The sequence below is a fragment of the Harmonia axyridis genome, chromosome 1 (assembly GCF_914767665.1).
Source record: "Harmonia axyridis chromosome 1, icHarAxyr1.1, whole genome shotgun sequence".
Classification (NCBI taxonomy): Eukaryota; Metazoa; Arthropoda; class Insecta; order Coleoptera; family Coccinellidae; genus Harmonia; species Harmonia axyridis.
Genome location: NC_059501.1, coordinates 83,831,256 through 83,840,883, shown reverse-complemented (window position 1 = coordinate 83,840,883; position 9,628 = coordinate 83,831,256). Strand labels below are relative to the sequence as shown.

General features: G+C 35.8%; 1 protein-coding gene across 1 annotated transcript in view; it reads left to right on the top strand.

Annotated features, from left to right (window-relative positions):
* Positions 1-866: 866 nt before the first annotated feature.
* The window catches only part of LOC123688615 (protein Wnt-5b-like), a 77,137-nt gene continuing 68,375 nt past the window's right edge, over positions 867-9,628 (top strand). Inside the window, exon 1 of the mRNA XM_045627214.1 lies at positions 867-1,111. The gene's annotated coding sequence lies outside the window, so the exon portion shown is untranslated. The remainder of the gene's footprint in view (positions 1,112-9,628) is intronic.

Here is a 9,628-nt window from a genome sequence, read left to right as displayed (position 1 = left end):
GCGAAATATTTGAAACAGTCATTTAGTTCGAAAACGAACCAAAATACCTTTGATCTGCTTTTTGATATCTTATTATTCAGAAAAAATATATCGGAGGTTCTTAAATATTTTTTCTCAAAGTCTTACGGTTCTCGAGATGTTTTTAGTGAGCCTCGAGTTGGGGACAACCTGTATCTGACTTATTTTTCTTCACAGTATAAACAAAACCAAGACTTCGTTCGCAGTTCTGGACTGTCAAAATTGTATCTAGATTTTCATGCGGATTAATATTCTGAGTCATGCGCAAATAAAATTCATAATTATTTTGTGGTCCAGCTGAATTTTTCTTATGATCGTATCCCACATCTGTTTCAGGCTGATTTCTAAACTGTCAATCTTGGTTCTATACTTTTTATAGTAATCAATCAACAGTAGAGTGTTTACATTCTCTTCTTACAGATTTCTCTAATAGTTCTCGAGATTTTTTCAGTGAGCATCGAATTTGGGACACCTTGTACATATCAATTTTTGTTCATAATCTTGGGGACAATTCTGAAATTTTATATTTCGAAAGTCTTAGGAGAGTAATTACCCCCAATATCCCTTATTTCTACGCCCTTGACTTCAGTATTCAAATAAGCATGCGTCTTGCTCCAAATTAGTACGCATCTAAAAAAAAAGTTTGCCGACCATATACACCTATTCAACTTTACTACGAAACCCTACCCGAGCGCTACCAGGTACAAAAAATACACCATAACCCCCCCCCCCCCCATTCTCTTTGAGAACCACCGCCAAAGCACCAACACCGAAATCACCCCTTTGAAGCTCCGCTCGGTTCTCTCTCTCACCCCGTCCCGTGACCAACCGCGTTTACCGCGACCGTCGGAGCTCTGCTAATCGCGGCGAACCGTGTCCGGGCCTCAGATCGAAGCCGGTCGCCAGCTCGAAGCGTCGTCCCGGTGTCAAGCTCGCCAGTGCGTACGGGGTAGAGCGCGTTTTGAAGTGCGGATGTTATTTTGGCAAATCGCGGAGTATGTAGCGCGCGATTTGGAGGGTTTTGTGTGCTGATTGAGGTGGTTTCTTGAGGTGTTTTTTTTAAGTTGGGATATGAGGATTTGGTGAGATAGAGGTAGGTGATTTTTTTTTGCGAGTTTTTTGAAATTTTGGTGGTGTTTATATTTTCTTGTTGAGTTATTTGCATTGAATGTGGTTCAAATGTTGGTTGTTGGATTGCACTGATTTTTATGATTGTCTGAGAATTCAGTCAATTCATTTAGAAGGATCAAAACCAATTTATATATAGATTTCGAAAAAAATTATTCCTCGAATACTTAACGACATGCAATTGAAAAATTGGTTTGTTAATAGGATATGTAATGCGATAATTTTTACCGCAAAGTCTTAACACTATTACTTTTATTCTGGAGTTATGAATTGTTGAAAATTTTATTTGAATTCAGAATGAAGAGGGTTGATTATTTCAGAAACTGAATATTTATATGGAACTTGGTATTCAATGAAAAATAAAATATATAACCTTTTTTTTTACTTATTGAATTTAATACAACTGTAAGAGGAATTCTTAAAAATTTAGCGCAGTTTATTTTTGAAATATTGCTCCTTCAAGTTTTAAAGAGAGCTTGGAGGATCAATCTTTCAATTTTATATTTTAAAAGTTGAATATCGAGCAATCATATTCGTCCAAAAACATTTTTAAGAAATTGCATTGTCCTATTGTTTTGGAGTTGAAATTTTTTTGAAAATACCGATTGAAAATTGTAATTGATAAACACTTTTTTCGCCTCTTTTGGTTTATAATTTCAAACACTCGATACATATTTGAATATGAATCAGATATAAATACCTATTTCGATTTTTGACATACTACATCATTAAGTTCTGTCTATTTTAGGATACTTCTGTATAAGAAATGCCTACAATATTTTCCATAGGAAAGTCCTAAAACAAGTTCCAAAAGTATTGATTTTCGAATATTATTTTGCTATTATCTCCATATGCACCAAATTTGCATTTTGATGTGCTTCGTGCTAAATTTGATATTGAACGCACATATAACTGAAAGCATAGTACATAAGTATGTATATTAAAAAAATACATCAAATAAATAATACTTAAATCTATCTGTGACTTGAAAATCTACAGAATTTAGATTTTGGGTTTTGATATGAACTAGCAATTTTAAATTTCATGCAAAATTTCAAGCTGATTCAATGATAGGACCATAGAAAATTCACGTAAAATATTGGAAAAGAAGCAGCCAATATTTCATTAACAACAGATTCTATCATAATGAGATTTTATGGTACCTATATAAAAAATAACAATTTCAAACTCGGTGCAAAATTTTGTTTTTATAACGTTGTCTGTACCATAGAAAATTGACGGAGAGTATAAAAAAATATCCAATATTTCAGTAACAGATCGATCGAATTGAAATTCAGAGCCTATATAAATTTAAATATTGCAGTTTGAAGCTAGATGCAAAACTTCATGTTGATTTCGTCACCAGAACCATAGAAAAATCGTCCAATATTTCCGTAACAACACATACTAATAGTTGAGATTCAATCTGTATATGTGAAATAATCACTCGAATGTTCATGCTGAATATAAACTAAACTGTATAAACTAACCGGCAACAAGAACGTCTTGGTACATCACATCTCATATAAATGGGTTTTCAATAGGAATGATACAATTTGAAACTGTTATAATGGCAAAACTGTATTATTTTTTGACATTTCTTATGTCATTTGTGTTCAGTAGATTACCTAATTTAATCATGGAAAGATACATGCCTCGCAAAGTTTAGAAATTGTTAAATTATTTTACAAAATCAGGAATCATTTCTGAATACTGGGAGAAATTTAAGAAGAATTCATGGACGATTTTATTCACTTGATCGACTCACCATATTATTCAACGTATTGTAGGCAAATTTGAGAGTGGTATCAAGCACGGCTCATTACTTGGTATTAGTAATCTTGTATCGTGTGAAGAAAATTCCTCGGAAAATTTACTTTCAAATTTTTATTTGATACCATGAATAATGCATCGATTAAATTTATCTCAATGTTCACAAATGAGCACTGATTTTTGTGAAACAATCCAACAATTTCCTATTGTTAAACCCGTTATATTGAGGTTTACAGTTCTTTGATGAATGAGCTCTTGACAGCTCCTGAGTCATCTCTCGAATTTTTGATTCTAAGATATTCCACAAAATAAAAGGAAAGGATAAACCGTAATGTGAAATTAGCATTATTTTTCATGGTTTATTTGAAATATTCGCTGAAATAGAAAAAATATCGAATGAATGTGTAAAATTTGCAAATATTAATATTCATCTACCGAATAGGATAATCCAACCAGTCAAAACAAATCAAATTCAAATGAATTCAAATCTCTAATCTAGTACACACAGTTATTCGTTCCAGATTCCGTATTGAATACAGGGTGTTCTTAAATAAAAGTTATGTACAGGGTGAGCCAAATTGGACATTTTGGAATGGGAAAACTGGTGTCGGTGTCTGAGGATCAATTTTCATGAGAAAGTCAAGAGAATTGTACGACAAAACTACAAGAAATCAAAGAGTATAGTACTGGACCAAAATTTTTTTTTAAATTTTGGTAAACTACCAAACTACACCAAAAAAAAGTTAGTGGAAAGAAGCGGACACTGTTTCAGAAAAAAACATCACCCTGCAGATTTGCATTCAAAATTAGCATATCACATGATGAAGTTCTCAAATTAGCATATCTATGCCAGATTCGAGTTGAATATGGAGGGAAGGTGAGAAAAAAAATTAAACAGCCTGTATCTTGAAAACAAAGCGTTTGCGGGCCCATTGTTATAAGACTTTTTTTCTTAAAATGATCCGAGGAATCTGTCACCTTCAATTTAGGAACACCCTGTATTCAAACATTAACGGCTCTACGAACCCTTCATCACACCTTCCCTTGACCAACACACTCATATACAAAACAACACAATAAAAACATTTAACAATAATTCCTTCAGATCGGACAACTCATAATAAAGCCAACAGGTAGATAACCCAACTCGACTCGAGTATCCTCCAGTAATGAATAAAAAAAAAAGCCATTTAAATTGCCCCTCATCCAAGACTCAAGCCGTGCATCCTACAATGTTGCACATTACTGTCATCATCCTAACGGTTGCACCGTGGCCAGAGTTACTCCAATCGTTTTCAATTAAAAAATAAATACGATGCAGGAGATTTCGACCGTTCTAGTACTCACTCGATAAATTAATGAGCATCTTTGCGCAATTAAAAGGACTCTGGAGCCACGAGTGCTGAATAAACAGTAGTAAGAGAGGCTTGTCGTCAATTATCATCGATATCAGTCGAATTGTTTGTTTGTTCCGTCTTTATAAGGAGTAAAAGTTATTTTGTGGTCGTATGCTAATTGAGATTCTATGTTCGGGACTTTGTATTGACGCTCTTAGTTTTTATCTCTTCGTTTTTTGCTTCCGAGTTTGTATGAAGAATGAGAAAGCTTGGTTTGGATTATTTAAGAATTGATACAAGCGTTTTCATTCGAATTCGCGAATATTTTGCGATATAAAGGTTATTTTTTTTAGAGCTATAAAACTTTAAATTGCAATAAAACAACGATGGATTATTCGAACATGAATTTATTTATCCCCAAGATAATCTTGTGGCATTACATTTTAAATATGATTTCTGGCATATGACCGCCACGGCTGGCTCGGATGTAGTCCAATCTGGACGTCCAATTTTCGAAGACTTTTTCCAATATTTGTGGCCGTATATCGGCAATAACATGGCGAATGTTGTCTTCCAAATGGTCAAGGGTTTGTGGCTTATCCGCATAGACCAATGACTTTACATAGCCCCTCAGAAAGTAGTCTAGCGGTGTTAAATCACAAGATCTTTGAGGCCAATTCACAGGTCCAAAACGTGAAATTAGGCGGTCACCAAATGTGTCTTTCAAAAAATCGATTGTGGCACGAGCTGTGTGACATATTGCGCCGTCTTGTTAGAACCACAGCTCCTGGACATCAAGGTTGTTCAATTCAGGAATGAAAACGTTAGTAATCATGGCTCTATACCGATCACCATTGACTGTAACGTTCTGGACATCATCGTTTTTGAAAAAGTACGGACCAATGATTCCACCAGCTCATAAAGCGCACCAAACAGTCAGTTTTTCTGGATGTAACGGTGTTTCGACTTACACTTGAGGATTAGCTTCACTCCAAATGCGGCAGTTTTGTTTGTTGACGTAGACATTCAATCAGAAGTGCGCTTCATCGCTAATGGACGTAGTGCGCGATACGTATTCCGCACAGAACCATTACTTTCGAAATAAAATTGCACTATTTGCAAGTGTTGTTCAGGAGTGAGTCTATTCATGATGAATTGCCAAACCAAACTGAAAGTAAATCACTTGACAGCTGTTAAATCGGTCGACATCTTGAGCAGTAATGCCAACTTAAAGTTTTATACCTCAACAAAACCACCCTATAGTACCAGTAGTTTTCAAGTTATACCCCTCATTGATTCATAATACTGAAGGAAATAAGGATGAAGAAAGCAACCAAACATTTTTCGTTTTTAAAACTATGAAAAACTGTTAAATGATATTAAATGAATGAACGAGCGCTCAAAAGCTCCTGACTTCACTACAGCGCTTTCCTCATTTTTCTATCATTATATTTCACTTAACATTCAAATCCACTGTCTGCTACCGATCTTTAAATCCAAAGACTTATAAATCGTTTCCTCTGAAGATAACTCAAAGAATCCTGAACACGCCAAAGGATTTCCTTTCGGCCATGCAGTGTTTATACTTCCTCAGGCTCCTGGGATCGTTCCCATTCTTTATTATCAATTGAACAAATACTCGTCGGGTTATTATTCCATCATTTTTCATTCCGATAGCAGTTAGGTATTCGGTGAATGGTTGTTTTTATAGCCGGAACCTTTTTCGAACGTTCAGCGATCTCTAGAAACGGTTCTCTACGCTTTTCGGTTTTTCGTGATAAACGATTCGGTGAAATGACAGAGCAAGACGGTATTGGGAGCAGTAAATGCTCGTGATTGTTTGTGGAATCGTCGGAACAATAGGTATTCCGTCTTAATTAAGTTGAACTTCACGAAGACGGTGTTTTCTATTGTCGGTTGGCTTAATGAAAATACTATCGTCTAATATCGCTTGGGTTGGTATTCGTTGTTGTTTATTTTATTAGTTTTGAATGAGATTATTCTGATTTACACGTATTAGTTGTGAAATTCACAGGATGTGCTAAATTCGTTGGTTTCCATGAGTTTTTCATTTATGGCTAGAGGTAGAGCGGTACTGTTTTGGAGACACTGCAGTTAAGAATTCATCGAGCCAAGTAGCTTGGAATTTTTTATTGAAAATCTTTAAGGCGATTGCTGACCATTTTCGAATAATTAAAGTTTAAGAATTCTTAGTACCTGGAACACACTGTATACAATTGACCAAATGTATCAACACCAAAGAACAATGCCTTTAATAGTAACTCATATTAATGACTGCCCATATCTTGATTACTCAGAACAGTGATAATTTTCTAGATATTTTTTGTATTGTTTAACACTGGAGAACAAATGAGAATTTCTAGGAACCTCCAGCGTCAAAACTAGCCTATTAGGCCAATTGTAAAGTTCCCGGTCTGATGCATATGTGGTGGTGCTAGTATTAAATCCATATGATTTTAGTTAGTACCAAACTACAAACGATACGTGTCAAGATTTGACAGCAGTCCGACAATTAGTTTGTGAGTTATTGCGTTGTGAGTGTAGCTACTTTTGTTATTTGAAAAAAGATGGAGAAAAAAAGAATTTTATGTGCTTATAAATATTGCTTTTCGAAGGAAAAAAATACAGTTGAAGCAAAATCTTGGCTTGATGAAGAATTTCCGGAGTCTGCACCAAAAAAATTAACCATCATTGATTGATATGCTAAGTTTGAAAGTGGTTAAATGAGCACCGAAAACAATGAACGCAGTCGACGCCTAAAAGAGGCTGTCATAAAAAAGTTCACAAAATAATTTTGAATGACCGTAAATTAAAGTTGGTCGAGATAGCAGACATTGTGAAGATATCATCTGAACGTGAACATCATATCAATCACGAATATTTATACATGAGAAAGCTATGTGCAAAATGGGTGCCGCGCGAGTTCAAAATCGATCAAAAGCAACAACGTGTTAATGATTCTGAGCAGTGTTTGAAGCTGTTTGAGTGCAATAAACCTGAATTTTTACGTCGATATGTGACAATGGATTAAACATGGCTCCATCATTTCACTCCGGAGTCCAATCGACAGTCAGCTGAGTGGATAGCACACGATGAACCGAATCCAAGGCGAGGTAAAATACAACAGTCAGCTGGCAAGGAGAATCAGTATTCTTCGATGCTCAAGGTATAATATTCATTGATTACTTCCATAAGGCCAGACCATCAACAGCGATTACTATATAGCGTTATTGGATCGTTTAAAGAATGAAATCGTTAAAAAAAGATCCAATTTGCAGAAAAAAGATGCTGTTTCATCAAGACAATACGCCGTGTCACAAATAAATGAAAACAATGGCAAAATTGCATGAATTGGGCTTGGAATTGCTTCGGCATCCACCGTATTCCCCAGATCTGGCTCCCAGCGAAGTTTTCCTGTTCTCAGACCTCGAAAGAATGCTCGCTGGAAAGAAATTTACCGCCAATGAAGAAGTATTCGTCGAAACTGAGACCCATTTTGAAGCGGAAGACAAATCGTACTACAAAAATGGTATCGAAAAGTTGGAAGATCGCTATAATCGCTGTATCGCCCTCGAAAGCAACTATGTTGAATAATAAAGACGAATTTTGCCATGGTAGACCGGAACTTTTCAATTGGCCTGTTAACATATCAAAAATTCAGCCAATTTGACAGGAGTTCCCTTTTCCTAATAAAATGTGCGTTATCCTCTGAATTATTCCATTGCACAACGAAAAATAATCCAAACAACAAACCAAAACCTCACCCCATACACAACCACCGAACAGGTAATCATAGACTTCCATATCGCCAAACTTATCAACCCTTGTCCCTCAATTGTTCAACTCTTCTGGCTTCATTAACAATCGTTCTCAAGAAGGGTAGCACACAGTTCTCATGAGCTCTGACCTACATCCGCCATTTGATTGGCAATTGAATGGCAGATTGAAATCTTTTAGAAGAACCAGTTTCGTTCCTCTTACGGCACGATCTTGTTCTTATATGAATCGCCAAAAGAGATCTTCACGTCGCCTGGAGTACGCAATGACCAAAGAGGGTTTTAGAAATTACCTGGTCATCCGTACATACGTTAAAGTTCAGTGGAACTCGAGTACCTAGCGCGAAAAAATTGTTATGGATGGATGGATTGTATGATGAATGTTGTTGATGATGTTGTTCTCACTCTGGTAGGTCTTTGTGTTACCTGTAAGACGTTAGGAGCTTGTTAGAGTTGTTGATGAGGGTTGTTTTTTGGGTTAGGGGGTTGTTCCTGTTTCCTACACCCAGTAACACGGTCACTCAGTTGTCACGGGCCTTGCGCACAGTTGGCACAGTGCTTATATAGGGTGTTTTTTTTTTTAAGTATATAACTTCAAGTTGGCATTACTGTTCAAGATAGCGACCGATTAAACAGCTGTCAAGTGACTTATCCTCAGTTTGGTTTGGCAATTCATCATGAAAAGACTCACGCCTGAACAACGCTTGCAAATAGTGCAATTTCATTTCGAAAATAATGGTTCTGTGCGGAATACGTATCGCGCACTACGTCCATTAGCGATGAAGCGCACTTCTGGTTGAATGATGGCTACGTCAACAAACAAAACTGCCGCATTTGGAGTGAAGCTTATCCTCAAGTGTATGTCGAAAAGCCGTTACATCCAGAAAAACTGACTGTTTGGTGCGCTTTATGGGCTGGTGGAATCATTGGTCCGTACTCTTTCAAAAACGATGATGGCCAGAACGTTACAGTCAATAGTGATCGGTATAGAGTCATGATTACAAGCTTGAGCTTGACTTGACATCCACTCAAGTTCAAGTAATAGTTTGCCATTGTCAAATCAAGTATTCATTCATGAAGTTCAAGTTCAGGTAATAGTTTTTTATTGTCAAGTATTTATTCATGAAGTATAGAAAAACTACTACTTGACAAGTCAAGTAGTAGTTTTTCGATGTACTTCCTGGATAAATACTTGACTTGACAATGGAAAACAATTACTTGAATTTGAACTTGAGCTGATTTCAAGTCAAGCTCAAGCCAAGTAGTCACAATGAAATTAAGATTTAAGATACTTTGATGATGATCAACGTTTTCTAATATCATAGATATTTGGTTCAATATATTCTGAACTTCCTGGTCTCTCAATTTTAAAAATATATGCATGCAAAGTTTAATCATATAAAAAATAGAATTAGAGTACCTATTTTCAAAGCAAGGTCATTTATGACTTCATTAAATTTCATTTAGCTTATAAAATTCTTGATTTTTATTCATGATGCTGCACGAAGATTGAACTCAACTTGGACTTTTTGTATTCAAATTAACATTTCTATGGTATCGAACTGGTGGATTCTT